At 34.3% G+C, this 18,631-nt stretch overlaps 1 protein-coding gene across 5 annotated transcripts in view; it reads left to right on the top strand.

The window, feature by feature from the left end:
* LOC119639505 (serine-rich adhesin for platelets) overlaps positions 1-18,631 on the top strand; it is a 94,919-nt gene that overhangs the window by 62,869 nt on the left and 13,419 nt on the right. The window lies entirely within an intron of this gene.

Below are 18,631 nucleotides of genomic sequence, written 5' to 3'. Positions count from 1 at the left end.
CAAATAGACTAACTACATATATACACATATACATATATTAGGTCAGGGCAAAGCAGAATCATAACCTAAGCCTAAATTCGCAGATGACTAAATGTATATCATATTTGAAATCTACACAAATTCCAGCCGAGTCCGGTTCATTATCTATGGATAATGATATTTTCATTTTTCATTTCATAGATAATAATTATATTAACATTACCGCAGAGACATTCATTTCATCCGATTACGCGGATTAATTTGATTTAGCGAATGCTCACATTTCTAATGGAATTATTATTAGTATAGGGCTTACCTCGCAAATAAGTGTTTCATGCTTTTAAGCGATATGCGACGAACTGCTATAGCTTGGCTTTTAGCGGACACATTGAGAGTTTACCGATCGTTCCATGCTTACTTTTTAAGATGAAATCACTAAAAATTTAATTCCTTATAGTGCTCAAATACTGAGCAATTGAATTAATTTCCACCCCTTGTGGGCATTCAGTTCATAAAAATATGTTATCCCAAGTACAGGTTCACTGCCAGTAGCATAAATTTTTGCTTCCTAGTTCACTGAGCGGAGCTCTCGTCATTCCCTCGTTTAGACGACGAACGCTTCATGTTATATCGGAAGTATTTGAAGGGCTGCTCAGATTGGTTGACATGGATAGCGAGTGTGATGACAATGAATGCCCTCTCACCTAAGTGATTGGAAAGGTATTATAAACAGGCGGTGCCGTGCATGTTTCCTATACGTGTAACACGATGATGATCCCAAAGCGGTATGGAGAGAGAGATAGCCAAAGACTGCATCCTGAAAGGTGTTTGCCCGATCGATAAGGGCTATGCGTTTAGTAGCCGTCCATTCGTTTTACCCACGACCGCATATCAATTGTAATTAAAGTACGATGTAATGCATTGGGAGTATGACTCGGTTGGTAGACGCGGTAGGTAGAGCTAGTTCCCAAGAAATACATTTAATGTTAGAAATAATAAAATTGATTTTCAATTCAATCAAAACACTATCGTGGAACGCGGCCTAAAACTAAGTTGCCTACAGCACTCGCATAACCATTTATCCAAATAAGGCTTTGTAGGGGATGTGTCCAAAGAAGTGATCCGACTTTTTCATACCGTTAATGATACATATTATGCAGGTGGTCCCAATATTCATCTAAGATTTGGTTTTTGACGCCATTTTTGGCCTAAGAAAAAGGTGTTGCAGGTAGGAACACCACAGAGAAAAATGGATGATGATTTTTTAAATAAACCTATCTTCACCGAAAAGGTAAATGTTTTGTTAGGATTTTGAACTGGACGTTTCATTAGAGTAGTCTTCTTTGACCAGGTCAGACAAGGTCAGATTGTCTCTTCAAGCAATAATAAAATAGCGCTCGTAGTGCCAACGTGATAGTCATATTCTTTGTGTCTAAATTGAAAAATGTGAACGATACGTCCAGGTCGATATTACTTTAATGACTTATGCTAAACGCTTGTGCGCACTTTAACATGAGTATTTCATTCGTTAGAACTATGCAACAAGCGATGACACAACAATGGAAATTAATTCAAGTACTTCTTGAAAAATATGCTTAAACAAAAAGAACATAAGAGCGAAAGATAAAAAACAAAAAAAAAAAAAATGATAATAAAACAAAGTTTTAATTTTATATATATATATATCCACCAACGGCAACCAAAAACAAAAACACAACATGCCAAGTGTCAAAAAAGTTAAGCTTTACTAAAGTAACATACATTCTTTTTTCGTGTTCTGTTCGCCCTTCATGCAACGCATATGATGTTCGCATAAACAACAAACAAACGGCAAAGTTAACGTCAGACTGGAAAACAGATGAATGAAGCAAAGTCATATATATATGTATATATGTATATATATATATATATGACTTTGCTATATATATATAAATATAAATATATATATTACGTATATATATATACGTGCGTTTGTATATGTATGTGTGTAGTTGTGTATATATATATATTTCAACGTGTGAGTTGATAGTATAAAAGTCAAGTTTGTTGTTGTCGTTGTTGTTGTTGTTGTTGTTGTTGTATAACATGAAATATTATTTGCTTTGATGTAAAACATTAATTTCATGTACTCCACACCATTCCTTACTATATACACATATCCAACTCTCTGGGTTTGCTAACATACAATCCAATCACCAAAGCCATAGACTTACATATATATATATATATATACATATATATATATATATATATATGCACATAAGGATACAATTTTACTGTGCATAGCCGCGCTGTGTATATATAGAGACTTTTGACACACAGACAACAAATGTGGCAATAAAATCCATAAACAGAATATTAAATTAATTTTTATTGTTGTTCGTTCCATCATTGTTTACTTTTGCTTGCCATCCACCCAAAATCCGAAAAAAAAACCCAGAAAAAAAAAAAAAGCTTATGGGCAAAATTTGTTGACCGAAAAACTTGCGTAAAAATGCCTTTAAAACGAACCTTAGATACCGATTATCCAACGAATAATAAACTTATTAAGTAATCTATAATATATTGAGTCTACTTGGAAGATAAATCCGGCAGTGGAATGCTGTAGTGTTTACACTTCGGTCAATAAGTCAGGGATTGATTACATAAAAAACATTACAGTATTTTGAAAACTTGTGAAGGCTTGTGAAGTCTTTGATGGGTCCATGTACCATCCAAAAGGAAACTTTGCTTCATCTTCTCTCAAAGTACAATTATACAATTAAGGATAGATTTGAAGGTCACGTCACGTTCCTTTTATAGCCCTTCTAAGCGTCAGGTATATCAAATTTTGGTTTCGTGGTTTCACTATGGCTTACGTCCAGAAGAAGAGCCGACCTACAAAACAAGACGTTTTGCGATTACTGACGAGAAAGCTTATGTGCCTTCTGCTTCGCAAGCTTTCCATTTCCTCAAAACGTAGATCTAAGTGTACTTTTAACCTCGAACAGCAGATGCTAATGCTATAAAAGATCGATATGAATGAGGCAGCGTCTTCAAGGTTAAAAATTTTTACAATAGGAACCTTTTCTCGTTTGAATGATAGGGCGCATTCCACTTTCAGTGTATAACCGCCTATACAAGGTGTTCAAAGCTTCGTTGTTAATTAATTGTTATCTATTTTTATTTTTTTCTCTTTCTGTTAGCACTTCAGTGAATACAAAGAAGTAACGGGAGAATTTAAAGTGTTAATAAATAATATATTCATTGTAATTGTATTTAATTATTAAACTTTAAGCCAAATAAATAATATTTCTTTTTGTTGCTCTTCTTCCTATTAAATTATAAATGAGGTTATGTTGTCAATAAATTAGATTATGTTATACAAGATATGAAAATAATTACTGAAAAATATCTTCTTCTTTTTTTTTTAACGAAAAAAAAGTGCTTTTTACAAGGCTTAATAAAAGGGTTAATAAAAAATATAGTCTCGCTTGAGCGTGGAGCTTAGCTATCCAGATAAATGGATATGTGACAATTATTCGGCCGTATAGGCAATTTTAATTAATTCTTTGACCTACATAAGGGCTTTTGGTACTTAGTTTATTGCGTCACATGTATTTTTCATTAACCGCGACACTTTTCTTGGATGCAAATAAGAAGACTTGTGGGGGAAGATGGGGTTGGAATTTTGGTTTTTTTGCCAAAGTTGACTATGCCGCTTGCACCTTAGTGGGGTAACATATACAGATGGTCACAGATTTTAAGTGCTACTTTCGTGCGAAAGGTCACAATTTAACCAATTCTTCAATTTTATATCATACAATACTTGTGGTGCAAGAGTATATTAAGTTTGTGAGAATGTATGTAACATGCAGAAAAACTTGAGATAGGCCTGTCTTCTAATATGCCGATTCGAAATCAGCAATGGTTAAGCTAAGGTTGACTGTCCGTCCGTCTTCTTTTCTTATGTTCAATTTAGATGCCGCAATTTTTGAGATATTTTGAAGGAATTTGGTACACCGCCATGGAGGAACGTTATTGTATGTGACTTGGATCAGATCACTTTTTCGACCATTTCCCGCATAACACCTTGTTTTCAAAAATCCTTATGTGAATAAATGCATTAAGCAAAGTGATGTTGGGTATTCAATAATGGGCCGTATCCCACTATAAGATTTTTACTCGCGAAAACAGAATTCACGGTCCTTGGAGGCAATCCATGTTTTGACATTCGCCACTGAGTTAGCGAAATTGTCATAAAATGTGTTCACCTGGTCGTCGAAATTCAATTGTCGACCTCTTGCTGGCCTACCTTCCAAGCTAGTATTGTCGAATTTGAAACTGGTAAATCATTCCCTGCATCGAGTTTCGCTGATTGTCCCCTCACTAAAAAGTTTGTTGAGATCACGAAATGACTCTCAAAATGGTGCAGCATAAGATGAGTATGAATATGAGTGCGATTGTTGACAAGCACTTTTATAACCTGAAAGTAGAAGGATATTTTCACCCATAACCTTACAAAATATTGTAAGTTTTTATTATAATGTAGCACATTAGAGAAAAGCCTGATAATTATGGACCAGACTATTAACAATTTACCTTGAATTTGCTGCATTTCTTAATAAAAAATCTTTTCTTTCATGTTTTATTATCCGGTTTTCGTAAGTTAACAACCCTGTTTTAGCACAAATTTTAGGATAGTTGAATTTTCAGAATACCGCTACACGCTACAAATGTCAAAAAAATCGACAACAATTTCTTTATACTATTAGCAAATAAGGTTATGTTTCAATTAATGAGTAAACTTAGTTTTGTGTGCATTTTTTAGGGTGATTATTACACCATTGTTAGTTGGGCGTAAAGCCATCGAACTATTAGGGTTACATGGTTTGCCCTTGACATCAAAGCCATATCTTCGAGAAGCAACAGCCTTTTATGTGCTACGGATGGAAAACCAACCGTATTGATGAGCGATGATTGATCTGTGGTCGTCTTCGCAGCAATGTTCGTCCAAAGTCGACGTAGAGCCGCCCACTGCCGCCAAACTACTTTCCTCAGTTTCCCAATTTCGCCTAATCAATATTTGCTCACACTATCCAATGTTGCGAAGCTTTTCGAAAAGGAAATGAATTTTGTGGTAACCTTAAACCGTGAAGCTAAGTTAATGTTCAATTTCTATGCATAAAATAAAATTTAATTTTTTTTCTCAATTATTGAAAAACGATAATAATATATAAATACTTATCGATAGATAGGTTACATGTGATACAATCTCAATTTCAATATAATTCAAAAAAATGATGTGTAAACGAAAAAGAGGAAGTAATGTATAATTAAACGATTACGTTCGAACCTTTGCCCAATCGTGCATTTAATCTCTACACACCTCCGCACGATTGAAATTATGTGATGATAATCTCTTTTCCTTTTATTGGAAATAACTCAAGTAACGTCAAGTTGCTGTCGGCTATGCTTTATTTATTTATTTATTTTTAATTTTTTTTTTTTTTTGTTAATTAGCGCCTGCCTTTTACAATGTCGTGAAAGCTAATTATCGTCACACTGCAAATTATGAAGTATTTTATTAATGGTTGGTAATAATTCTCTTAATTGCTTTTGATACGTTATGTTGAATAAATAATTATCACTTAAGTATTTGTTGATATACTATTCATCGATTACTCAGACCTCAAGAGCTAATTGATTGATAATGAATTTGCTTGCTTTTATATAAATAAATAAAAAAAAAAAAAAAAATTTGTAAATTAAAAATTTGTAATTAAACGTCTAGAAAACACGTAAAAAACTTATGATTGCCTTTTGATGCGAAATTCAAGGACATGTTATCGCAATGGATTGTATGCATCGATCGAAGTAAACCCATCACAATCCTCTACTCTTTTGCAGATATTCGAGTTTATGTCTGATAATATCCGTGAACTTGTAATAAAAACTAAACTGTTTTCCCATTTCGAGATTCTGGAGATGCTTCAAAATGCCGATAATAAGATTATATTCCATCCCTGTAACCGTTAAACGAATACCTGTTGAATAAAGCCTTGGTATGATTGAAATTAGAATTGATTTGTTGGCGAGAGCCCAAAGCAGCTTAGAAGCTAAGAGCTTCGCAACTGGAATTCTCTACAGAATGCATTTGTCTTGGGGTTATGCCCGACCCCTGTTACTAGCTAAGACAGTGTGTGCGGCAATGTAAGCTATGTACGAGTTGTTGTGCATTTTTAAAACGAGCCTTACATATCGATAAGCTAAAGCCTTCATCTGATCGGTGACAGTATTGTGTTGCCGTCCATACATATAATATGCGCTATCGTTTGAGGTTATGTACGATGTCTGCAAACGACAACTTGTCTATTGAAATTAATTAATATTTGGTATTAATGTTTGATAATCATCAGCCTTCAGCTAAAGTAGGGAACATTTCAAAGGTCAAAATCTCCGCAACAAGATTTTGTAAACCGCTTCCGATACATATTTTCACTTGAGGTTATACATGATACTTATAATTCTTAAAATATCAACTGGCGTTAGTTGATTTCCGGCGACGGTAGTCGTATCTTTGGCAAGTCATCAAGTGTGTCGCGGATCATTAGTTTGCAGGCCTCTCCACTAAGAATTCGGTTCCCTGCGGGGGTTCAAGATTTAACTAAGAAGTCCGTGTTTGATCAAGTGTGTCAGAAAAGTGGAAATGTGAGTTGGTGCGTTGGTTTGTCATTTGCCTCTTATACATTAATATCCATGGGGAAATAAGTTGGAAGTCAATTCAGGACACATGAATAGTCCGAATGCAAGAGCACGTCTAATACCCACAATTCTAATGCATTATAAACTAAAATTATTCGATTCACGGGGTCAAGTAGCCCATTCATCCATAGATCACCTTTGCTTAGGAGTATGTCTCTAAGGATGTCTAAGCAAAAATTCATTTGAAGCTGTGTGTGAAGCTTCACTGCCTAGTGTGGCTCTTGGCGGAGTACTTGTGGTGCCTGTTGTTAAATAGTTGGAGATGTACGTGGGTCTTCGCCTTCCTCAGAGGGGACTCCTCTGGACTATAGTCAAGCTTTCACATCTGGTACTTTAGTCTTGGCCTTGTAAGCTGCGGAAGAGAGGGAGAGGGGTAGCACCATTAACGGCATGGAAATTGCCCTTTAGGTCTTTGAGATTTTGATAAGCCATCAATACACGCGCAGACACTAAATTTCAAAGGCTACAGTCCCTACTCGTCAAATATCTGTCGGTCTTAGCTAATGTCTTACAGAATTTAGTACAGCGATAGCTGAATAAGGGAACAGTGTTTACAAAATCAAAACTCCCGCAGCGAAGAGCGATTGCTTATATCATGGCGCAATAGTCCACCCACATCTCGCATATTTTCCCATGAATTTGTTAAATTTCGCTCAGGTAATGTCAGCTACAAGGATAAAATGGTGGTGATTAGAAAAAAGTGAAGGACTGTATATCCGTTAGGTAAATGCTCTGTCTTTAACTATGGAGCCAGTCACTATATACTATCAACCATCAACCATAATTAAAGTCTATTAGAGATTAAATCCGGAGCGTCTTAGCAACTTGCCTTGCATGTGGTAGTCCAGAATGAAAAGAAATGTATCGAAAATACAATGTTTTTTCTTATCATATTTAAAAAGCCGCAATTACACTTCAGGGATAATCCTAACTCTTGGTGCTCGTCTATCATTCATTTCTTTGGCATAAATAAATATAAATAATTTACAAGAATAATAACAAAAACTACGTGAAGGTTCGCCATGAGTCTGCTCTTAAAATACCGTCATCACTTTTGGGTTTTAATTAAGGAACTCCACTATTTGCATTTGCTTAATAAATATTTAAGCAGAAAAGCAACTGAAGATGAAATTTTTCGTAATTTTCTCAGGGAATTGAGGATAGACAATACAAATATTGGAATATTTATTCTTTTATTTTTTCTTTTCCTTTAAAGCTATTTCGACTTTTACTCTACTATGGGCGGATTTGTGTTATCGATGTGCTTCCATATGCAAGGTTTCTTTATTAAATTGAATCAGAAATATTTGCGACTATTTAGGAATATTTGTTCTGTTTTTTTTTTTCTTCTTTTCTTTATTCTTTGTTTTAATAAGGTTTTGCATTTTTGAGAAAACTTCTAAGGGAAACAGGTAGAAGAACGAACGGATTCTTTTATAATTCTTAGATTTGAAAGGGAACAGCGAAGATAAATGTATGTACGCTTCGTAAATTCTATATAATAGAAGCATAGCCTTCTTTTCGATATACATATGCGTCATAATTCATTTTGATATCCGTCCGTAAAACTTGAGGAGTGCATTCATTTTGTCCAAACGTTTGCATCGTGCAGAAGAATGCTTTAAAGACCGCACAAAAGCGTACATATTTTTGAGCAGCATCGAATTCTGAATTGATCCAGCATGTCCGTCTGTCTGTCTGTCTGTTTTATTATAATATTCTCCCGGATGCTAAAATGAAGTTGTCAGCTTCAAATTTGACTGAATTATTGGAAGTACTTGGAAGCAAGTTGTTTTTGGAAATAAGCTAAATCGGTCGAAAGACATGCCCACAGTATTAATCAAATTGCGTTACACCTCCGTTTTCCATTACTCCGTTTTTGTTCATTACTCATCACTCACAATCTATCATACATAAATTTATAAAGAACTTATATCCTACGGGCAAGGCTAGAGTGTGTACACAAAAACGCAAAAAGTTGAGCACACCTGCCCAATAGTAGCGTATCATAAATAAATTTTTCTTGTTTCAAAAGCAAGCTTCAAAAATTCCCTAAAGTACATACAGCCTTGGCCAATATCGAACTATGAAGACACCTATACGTCCGTCCGTCTGCCCAACTGTGTAGTATCTCCCATGTGCAAACGTGAAAATAGAATGCAAAAAATTTGCAAAAGAATTTGAAAATAACCAAAACCCGCCAAAGGACATGTTCAAAACTGAGAACACTTTTGCTTTCTCTGTTTTTTGCTCGTTACTACTCAACTATAACAGATATACGATATAAATTTTAACTTTTGTTCTAAAAAAAGAACAAACCAGTCACGCCTCCCCAATATTATGAAGTATAAATATTAGGTTTTTTTCATTTTTTTAAAATATTTTTTAGGATAACACTGATGGGTAATAAAAAATTCGTTTCCAACAAAATGTAATATTCTTACCTATTTACTATGTATACTGTAAGACGTATTTAAAAAAGTTTCCAATTTAACTGCTGGAAGCAATGAAATATATCCGTGGTTTAAATACCCAAAAAGAAAAAAAAAAAAAAACTCTCTTCGAAATTATTAAACTAACCCTCTATTTTCTAGATAAACGGCTGATAATAAAAGGTTATTGAGCCGGTTATTGAGTTGCAGTATGTGTTGAAAATTAATTAATTTACAAAACAAAAAACTAAAAAAAAAAAAAAACAACTTTCCAATTTTTTTTTTATCACACCACACTCAGCTCAGCGTACACTCTACCTGTAATGGTTTTGAAAGCGTTGTCCTCATAATATTATTCTAAACAAATTTCCAAATACTTTTATATGAGATCCCTTGTGGTTTCTCTTTCTTCCCTTTCCTTCTTTTCAAACAATTCCAGCAAAAGGCATTGTGTAAGCGAAGGTTAATGGCAATGAAAACTAGTAAGGAAAAGAAAAAAATTAGAATTCCTTACCATTGGTTTAAACCGAATCTATTTGTATCTAGCATACTTGCTTATCAAAATGAAAATCATTTATGGTGCAATGTCCATCTGTCGGTCTGATGACTGTGCAGAAAGCAAAGAAGAAATATTTACTTACTGAGGTCATAGTATATCAATAGGCCAAATTGAAACCTCTTCTCATATAATCGGGTCTAAGGAAAGTAAGCCTTTATAATATGGTAAATGCTGAAAATAAGTCTATAAAGTAATTTAATATAAAACTTGGCCGTAGCAATGTAGGCCTACAGTTGTGGACCCCCCCCCCCCCCCTCCCTTCTTTTAGGGTGTAGAATGCCTTTACATAGAAACAAGATATAATTCTCGGTATCTTTCGGTAAAACTTGACCGTAGCAATGTAGGCCCGTAGTTGTGGACCCCCTCCACCCCCTCCTTTTAGGGTGTAGAATGCCTTTACATAGAAACAAGATATAATTTTCGGTATCTTATCAGCATTATACAAGACAAAGTAGTGCAGGCTATTTAATTGTCGGCCTAGTCTGACCATCACATTTATTTTTTGCTTTATTTACATATAGGGCGTGTTGAAAAGTTTACGCAAGTTTTGAATTATATAGAAAACAGAGTTTTTTTTTTGCTTGTAATTTTTTTATTAAGTCATAATGTACAATAGGATAGAGCTATGTATGGAATGACATATCGATCAAATAGTCTCCACCGTTTAGCTGGCTATTTTATCGAAATTCTGATATTCGAAACGTATGATAGCACGACCATGGAATGTCTCACGCAGTAATTGAATTGTTTCACGGGATGTATGGCCTATGACATCGTCTTGTTGAATCCACATGTCGTTCCCATCCCGTACCAGTAATAGTCATTGCTTGACCACTCTTATTTCGAAGAAGTAAGACCAAACTTTCTGGCTCAATAATGAAATCGCGTCGCTCTCTCGTGTAATGCGCCATTTTAACTAACCACAAAATGGGCCAGGCTTCTACTATTTTTTTTTTTTTGTGTTGTCCACATTTTACCGCATAAATGCAGAAAATTTAAGCGCTACTCAATCATAAACAATTCACGATTTCCAAACATTTAAATACAGTGCTCAACATTACTCACTTACTCAAACTTACGAAGAGAAATGATTAAGCTAAAATAAACTAAGCAAAAAAAAAAAAACGAGCTTAAGGATATAATATAAAATGGCCTAAAGATTGATTTCTATTTCGCTAGCCTTTGCTTAGTGCTATCGGTCTCACAGACCGTTTTAATTAAATTTTGAATTTTATTATCATGAAAGAGGGAAAAGAGGAGTTATAACATTACGTTCTTTTTTTTTTTGCGTTTGCACTCATTACCTCAACAAAAGGCCGAAAAGAAAGACGATTAAATGTATTTGTCATTGCTTGCGGAGTGTCCGCAAGCCCTTGAAAAAGTTATGTCACATCGTATATATATGTATATATTAGGTATAAAAAGTTAGCGAACGAGGCTAGGAAAGACCTTTGCCTATATTAAGGTAACTCATATTAATTCCTTGTTAGAACCGTACTCTCAGAGCATAACATATATACTCAAATTTGAGCACAACATACTTAAAGTATAAAGAAAGGGAAAGACGTACCTGAAAAGCATTCTGCAAAGATTATATAGATCTTGCCTTCCTACAGATACAATTGAATCTAAACGTCATCCACATAGAAAGGTTACACTGTAACATTTCAATATTTCTCTTCTTATCGAACCATCTATTTGAAAATCTAATCAAAAAGAAATGACTAACATTGTTATTCTCTTCAATTCAATGTTTTTCTGATTCTATTATGAGTCTTACAATCAAATTTAATATGTATTTCGAATTTTATCATTTTTTCCATCATTTTTTTTTTTTTTTTATTATGAGTAATCTCTCAGACGATGTCCCCTATGCGGTGACTCCGTGACAAAAAGAAGCGACGAAAAAGAAAGACATATGAAGATTATGGCGACAGGCTAGCGGATGTGAGCTCAATCGGTAAATGTCTTTATCGACCGATCATTCATTTGAATTACGACAAAGCGCGCCAGAGCGCACTGAGATTTAACTCCGCGAACAATGAATTGGTAGTTAGAAGCCTTAACTATTCCGTTATTCACGCGTAGCACTGAAATTAATTTATCGGTTGCTAACAAAAATAAGTGTGTTGCTCCTCTCCACGTATTAGGTTAAGGCCACAAATTTTATTTGCAGTTTCTTTTATGCCAACGGTATTAGTAGTTAACAGATATTGCTTTGGGTAAGATATTTACGCTCGCTTTAAAGATTTCGAAAGAAAGAGACAAACAATTAATCACCATTTACTTGTCACCTACAAGCGTTGGCAACTTTTTTTGGGGTTAATCGTTCAAATTAGGTTCAAAGTTACTTTGAAGTTGATTCAGTTTCTTCGCATACTGCAAACCGCTAAAGTGAGAGTAAGTGCTTAAGTCAGAGTATTATATTATTATTGATCGACAATACTTTCCGCCCTTAATGGGAATGGCAAAAAAAAAAAAAGAAAATTGAATGTAAAAAATTAAAGTTTTGGGGATTGAGTTATATATTCAGTATCTGGACAGAGCGACAAACGACTAATCCAATTCCTATAGGCAAATGTAGCCTCTGCCGAGTATAAAATTTAATGAGAATTAAGGAAGCATAACATGCCATGTAAGGCATCGTTTTATCTAAGCACATATAAAGCCTGCATACGCTCATGGCAATTGGGTTATGAATATAACATGTACACTCTCCCTTAACATAACTAATATCTAAGGAATTTTTATAGCTCATAAACGAATTTATGTTAAACTTGAATTCGTTGTTGAATATAACTTTAATGATGTAGCAAAGGAAACATATTAATCCCAAAGTGACATTTTAAATAAAATTTTCAACTTGTAACCGCAATTTGTCAATCGTTGGTCGCATGGACAAATTCTTGCCGTGTTTCCATCGGTTTGCGATACGGTTCAAGAGATACCTAATGTGTTCCTTATAATGAGAGAAAAGAAAAAAACAAGCAAGAAATTTATACTAAGTCTTGATCGAATCTTTTACACCTTTCATCGTTATCCTAAAAACATGAAGTGAACTAAATTTTCGTACTCTATAATAACGGATGGGTGTGGCTCGTTTTTTCTATTTTCAAAACAAAAGTGAAAATTTATGTAATGCATGTGTTGTACATTACAAGTAATAAGCCAAAGACGGGGGAAGCACAGGTGCTCGAAGTTTTTGCTTTATAAGTCTGGCGGCATTGTAGGCGTGTTCTTTGAAAAGTTCGCATCGTTTTTAAATTTTTTTGTAAGTTTGTATATTGTAGGCGTTATAAAAGTATTAAAAAAGCTCAATTTTGATTCTTTGCAATGTAAGGTAGGCGTGGTCAGTTTTGGTCATTTTTATACGAATACTACGGCATTGCCATTCAAACTTTTATAGATTTATCCGCTGTAGTGCTTATGAATAATTAACAAAAACCAATTAATTTATTCCTTTTGAAAAAAGGAGGTGCGGCAAGTGTGACCAGCCATTAATTTGGCCAGTTTTCAATAGCAACCTTCTTAGAAGAACTTCCAATATTTCGGCCAAATTTGAAAGCGACATCTTCATTTTTGTAACCAAGTGAACGTTTCCAACAGACGGACAGACGGACGGAATTTGACACTGATCAAGAATATATATACTCTATAAGGTCTTTGAAGCTTCCTTCTGGATGTTGCAAACAAGTTGACGAAACGAATGCACCCCTTATTCTATTCTACGATGATGGGTATGAAAACGACATCATTATACATATATATGCGAGTTTTTGATGATACATCTTTTTGGTTTGTTTTTTCTTTCTTTTTTTTTTTGTGTTTTTTTTACTTACCTTTGTTTTTTTTTGGTTTCTTTTTTTTTTTTTCTAAACAAGCTCATTGAGTTGATAGGTGTATATAATCTTCGAAATTACTTTAAAATGATTTCTTTTCAATTTTTCGTTTATTCTTTACCGGTTACCCTTAATTCTTTTTCTCTCTTTCTTTATATAATTTATTCTTTGATGTCGTGGTTTTTTATTCATGAGTTCCCTTTTTTTTCCTTCCTTTTCTTTTCTTTTTTTTTTTTTTTTTTTTTTTGAGATTTTGCTCACATTATACGGCTATCAAAACACTTAAGCCTACTTGGTGCGGTAATATTTTATTATTATTATTATTATTATTATTATGATTTCTTCGCATAGTTTTTTATTGTATTCATTGGGTATTGTGTATACTTTCGATTGTTGTTGCCAACCTACCGCAATACCGCAATATTTATACCTCATCATGTTCCTAATATAATAATAATCTTTTGCTTCGCTTATTCACTTCACGTCAGTAGGCTGTCTAAACATACTTTCGCAGATGTGTTAATTAGTTAAACATGATGTTTCCGCCTTTTTTGTTCCTTTTTTTCCTCTCCGATATATAGCCGGATAACAAAAGGCATTTAATTTGATTAACTTGAACCTTCTAATCATTTAATAAAAGCGACAGCGAAACGATCGTTCACGTGATTTTAAGAAGACAAAAGACAATCTATTCAAAGAAAAATTTTTGATAAGCATTTCATTCTTGTAAAATTTAGAAGAGAAGCGTAGTGTGTTCTCTTCGAATCATTTAAACGCATCTTAATAATGGAAGATAAAATAATTTTTCTTAGATCCAATTATTTTTTGGAATGACTTGCCTCGGATATTTAATTAATAGATTTTGACAGTCATATATAGTGTAATCATGTCAATCGTATATATTTATAGACCTAAACATGTCACATAAACATACCCAATCGAATAGCGCAGAGAGATGATCAAATATCGTACCAACGCATTGATCAATCGAAGATATATGTCAACCGAATATCGTACAAACATGTCGATCGTATACCGTATGCAAATGTCAGTCCAATATCCAATACGGCATAGAAATATCATTCGAATCTCGAATGGGCCCGTTAATAACATATCGTAGAAACATATCAATCGTATATCATATATTTATGCCGATACCGCATAGAAATGTCAATCGAATATGAAAGATATGTCAATCGCATGTTAATTCAATATCGTGTACCCCTGTCGATCGAAAATCCGAGAAACATGTCTTTCGTGTATGGTAGAGACATGTCATTCGCATCGTAGAGACATTTCACACGAGCATCGTATACCGTATGGAAATATCATTCAAATATGCTATCACAGAGTGATGTCAAATGAATATCATAGAGAGATGTTAGTCGAATATCGTACAAATTTCAACATAAATTTGCAAATTATTTCGTTGCGCGGACATCTGCTTTAATTTTGTTATGAACCTTTGGTCGCTTTGAAACCATTGTTGAATTTAAAATCAAGATTTTATTGAGAAAATCCCTTTGTGAAGGGAAATACGGGATGAGCTATCATTTTTTATGCCCAAAGAACCCGAATCAAGTCATTCGTTCGATATCACATGATTTTCACAAAATCATAAGAATTCAGTTTGATATTTCAGATTAAAAATAGACTTGATCTAATCGCTAGAGTTAGTGATGAAATAATAATAGAACAAGTAAAAACACTATAGATCGACACGCCTCATCATTAAATACCCTACAACATTATGCTTAGTACAGTTACTCCTATAACGACTTTTCAAAATAAGATCTAACATAGGGAGAGGTCGAAAAAGTGATCAGATCAGAACAATTGCATGAGCTTTTACAAAATGTCGTTAAAATATCTCCAAAATTGGTGGCCTGTAGACTGAACATAAGAATGCAAGATGCACAGACGATCGGACAACCTTAGATCGATGTAAAAAAATAATTCTAAATCGATCGGTATAATGAACGGTGGGTCTATCTCAAGGCCTTTCGAGTGTTGTAGACACAGATACAAGCTTAATATGCCACAAGTTGTGAAGGATATAAGCAAAAGACTCCCAAAACATGTAGTCATCTAAAATTCGATTTATCAGGCATGGAAAGGAAATACTCTCGTAATCAGTTATCGGTGTCGATCTCTTCAGCGATATGCTTGTATACTCGTCAAATGCAGACTACGTGTAATATGAATTTAATTTGCAATGAGACAACGACTTGACAAAATGACAAAAATATTTTGTGAAATACATTATTGTAACAAATATACATACATTCATTAATAATAAAATTTCATGAGGAAACTCGACAAGGGCGGATGGACGAATCGTGACGCATATATTCGTCAGACATAGTTAAATGCCTAAGCGTATTCCTCTTTCGCTTTCAATAGCACGATCCATGATCTCTTAGGTCGTCTTAGCGTAGAAACATATGTCGAGGATAAAACCATTCTTTAAAGGTCTTTCTCTAAATTTAAATTCGCAGACAGACGGGCAGCTAACTGCAATCTGCCACCTTGATTACGTTAAAAATTACAATGTTTCATAAACACATATCAAGATTATTCAAATAAAACCAACGTTATCGCTTCATATAACATTGAAACAATATTTAAACAAAAAAAAAACAAAAAAAAACAACAAAAAAATTCAAAATAATTAAGCAATAAATGCCTCGTAAAAACTCGTTTAATGTGGATTTTTATTACAAAATAAACAAGAGCTAAGAGCGCCCCTACAGAGATAAGAACTCTCGTTATAAGCTCTAAAAAGAACTTTGCTTTCAAGTGCGAGTCAAGTCCTCCTACTTGTATTTATTGCATTAAATCTAAAGACATACTCGAGCAACAAACAACAATATGATGAGGCAGCTTGAAAAAGAGCAAATAACAAAAACAAAAGCCAAAACCAAAAAAAAAAACAATAATAATAATAATAACAATTTTATTTGGCAGCGAAAAACTTTTCTTGATGACCATCGCTCGCGTGCTTTTTTGATGTCTCCTCGAAAAAAAAAAAAGAAAAAAAGAACAGAAACAACAACGCACAAACAAATAAAAGTAAATAAATAAACCGCTCTTTACCTAAAAAAAAAAAAAACACACAAAAAAAAAACCATATGAGGGAAGCTAGCAAAACGTGCTATAAGCATTCCTTTCGAAAACCATAGCCCAAGTAGCAATTTCGCTCGTACGTAATTTGGTCAAAATAAGCAATTGTTTGTTATACTACAACAGGCACCTGTCATAATGTACCTGGAAAGAGTAATGTAGGTATTAGATATAGAATGAATTCCTTATCAGGAATGCATGATTTTTATCTGCGCACATTTATCGAGTGAAAGTTCTATCTTTAATCTTTACTCAACGGTCTCCCGCTAAAGTCTACACAAGGCAATTTTTTGGTGCAACGCATTGTTTAGAGAAGCGTGCCATCTTATACCATACTAACTGGTGACGAGTGATGAAAAGTGTCACTTATATATATATATATATATATTCATATTAGTTCTTATGTCCTAATTATATATGTATTCGCGATACCCTATGATATTAATGTAGAAGTAAAAGTTGAAATAAAATGAGATATGGAATTGTAAGCTGAAGAGAACAGATACATTTTATTTGAAGGTTACGGACACAATGAAAAAGTATGTGCGATAGTATATCCAAAGCGCAAAAACCCATAAGGCCTAGTGAGTGTATGCTCAATCAATGCCTTGACTGACTAACCACTCACTTTAGCTACGACCGAAAGTAAACTCTACCTCAATTAAGTTTTGAAGTCAGCAAACTTTGGTGGCCACGATTCTTACCTACTCGACGACTCATTAGCTTGCGAACAACCGCAATTTTCATTGTTTACAGTTATCTTCCTATCAACGCATGTCTGACACAGCGCCGACGAACGATGTATTCTTCCAACTCACAAGCAAAGTCAAAAAGCATTGTCTACAACGATCCCTATAGTTCTGTTATGGTGAATCTTCAATCTTAACAATCGTAATACAAAGAATCCTTAGTCCTGACAGAAAACACAAACATGAAGCTTTATGCTACTGGGAGTGCAAATCAAATCGATTCGGTTCGATCAGAGATGTGGTAATTAGCTCTGTAAAGTACAGAATAAAACTGTGACCTGTGTAAATTGTGTATCAGTTGTCACACTATAGCGTACACAATATAGTTTGTTGGAGCTTTGACTAGATGTGGAAATCTTTACCTTTCCCGATTAATTCAAGGGATAGCGTGGCTAAGTCCTTACAAGTAATAAACAGTGGATGCGCTACGCTATCCTAAGCTAAACTAACCGTGACAAATAGAAATTAGGCGAACCAATAACATCGACTATAAGACTGAATATCGTCGGTGGCTCCATTTGAGGGGGTCGACTAGGCGTGGTATGTAACTATTTGTTACAATTAAGCAATTCATGCAATTGCAGCTAGAAATGGGCGTAACACAGCAAAAGGTGTGAATGATATCGTATTCATATATAGCAAACCCTGGAATGTCCTAACTTTCACGCTGTTATCGACAGACGTTACACCTTTCCGATCAACACAGGTTTCGACAAATATTCAATACCGTGCTTGGATTTTTGTAACGATAGCTAACTGCGGGTTCTTTAAGGGACAGCCCTAAAAGACTATTCTTTTTTCGACGTAGAATTCGACAAAAAAATTGAAGGTTACAAAAAGAATCTCCCAAAACTTATTTGCCCACACAATAGTGTAAGTTTGACGGAAAGACGAACGGAGAGACATGTTCCGATATGATTTCACAGTTTTGCGCTGTTCTGATATATTTTGCGCCCTGTGTCATGAACATTATTTGGTTATGCTTTTGACCATTGTCCGTCCGTCAAAGCTTCTCACTAAGTGACGAAATACAATATGATCCCGAAGTATTTCCCGAACTATCTATAAACAAATTAAAAATATTCATTCGGTTCCAACAATTTTTAATAACTTAATTGGGCCAATTTAGGTGCAAATTCCCAGAAATACTATATATATATGACCCGCATCGGGAACATATTGAATTTTTACAATATTTATAAGGAT

Source organism: Glossina fuscipes, unplaced genomic scaffold (genome assembly GCF_014805625.2).
Source record: "Glossina fuscipes isolate IAEA_lab_2018 unplaced genomic scaffold, Yale_Gfus_2 112, whole genome shotgun sequence".
Classification (NCBI taxonomy): Eukaryota; Metazoa; Arthropoda; class Insecta; order Diptera; family Glossinidae; genus Glossina; species Glossina fuscipes.
The sequence above is the reverse complement of the archived record's forward strand: the minus strand, read 5'-3'. Positions and strand labels throughout refer to the sequence as shown.